Source organism: Mus pahari, chromosome 11 (assembly GCF_900095145.1).
Source record: "Mus pahari chromosome 11, PAHARI_EIJ_v1.1, whole genome shotgun sequence".
NCBI lineage: Eukaryota > Metazoa > Chordata > Mammalia > Rodentia > Muridae > Mus > Mus pahari.
In genome coordinates this window covers 17,612,292-17,613,823 of record NC_034600.1, presented here as the reverse complement: position 1 = coordinate 17,613,823, position 1,532 = coordinate 17,612,292, and positions in this window count along the sequence as shown.

Genomic DNA, 1,532 nt, shown 5'->3' with positions numbered 1-1,532 from the left:
TCTCTCTCTCTCTCTCTCTCTTTCTCTCTCTCTTTCTCTCTCTCTCTGTCTGTCTCTTTTTTTCTGCTGTGTGGGTGTGAGTGTGTGTGAGTGTTGTGTGTGTCTGTGTGTGTGTGTGTGTGATTTTTTTAATAACATGGTGCCTGGTTATCAAAACTAAGCTCCTCAATCTTGTGTGGCACCACTTAATCAATTTACCATTGGTTTTTACCAATTTAACATTTCCCTGAATTATGGGTGAAATCTATGTCACATATACTACCACTTTCAAATGTGGAACAATAAAAAAATGTCTAGGGATTGATGATAGAAAAGTGAAACTATTACCTGTCAATTGCTTAGTGTGTGTTGCTGAGTGTTGTATGTGTATATGGGGGCGGGGCTGTCTCCTACTCTTCTGCTTGCACGTAGGTCACCTCCTCTTGGGTTGCCTCATCCAGCCTTGATATGAGGGATTGTGACTAGTCTTACTGTAAATTGTTATGCCTTACCTGGTTGAAATCTCTCGGAAGCCTGTTTTATTTTATTTTATTTTATTTTTTAAGGAAATGGAGAAGGGAAAGGAAAGTGGGCTCTTAGGGGTGGATGAACTGAGAGAAGCAGAGGGAGGGGAATTTTGGTTTGGGTATAATGTATGAGAGAGTAAAATAAAAATAAAATGAAAAGCAAGAGATTAACCTGAAAAAAAATCACAGCATATTATAGCACACACATGAAATGAGGACGGTAGTCAAGCAGCAGCCAATTCGCACTGAACTCTCAGACCAGGATGAAATGTGAACATTTCATTGTGAGAAATGGGAAGTCAAAAAGGATTTTGGTGTAAAGTAAGGAGTGACCTGATGAATTTACATTTGTAGTAGATTCTGATATCTGGTCTGCAAAAAATAATGTTTTATGGCCACAGATGGAAGGATAAGTCAACTATATCAGTCTTCCTCATCCTGTTGATAGATTGTTTACAAAAAAGTAAATATTATATTTTTAGTAAACTTTTAACAAGGAATATTCTTTTATTCCTTGAAATGGGTACAAGCTTTTACTACAGTAAAAAATGCCTGAGATGGAATTACAGCAATTGATGAGGACAGGGAGCAAAATTGCGGCTTTAGTTCTAGGTAAACTGCTGAATATAGTAATTAACAAATCATATGTATCTATACAGCAGCTTAGAATTTAAATTTTCAACTTTATTTAATTTTAATTAGTTTAATCTTAAATAAACACATTCAACTGAACCTATTGAATAACACAGCTCTAACTGGCAAGAGCAAATCAGTGTGCAGTAATCAGTAACTCCTTTCCACAATATAAACAGAAAGGAGATTTATAATGAGTCCCACATTTGCACATTTAATTTTAGAAAACAAAAAGTAGAGATGAGATCTTGGTTCCAGTGCTCTGCCGGGGAAAGGGTGGACTAGAGAAGAGTCACAGCTTCTGGGAAGGAACCCGTGTCTGGTTCTGGTCATCCAGCGCCTTCCCCCCCCCCAAGGAGGGGTGTTCGACTGGGACCAGTCCCCAGGTCTGAC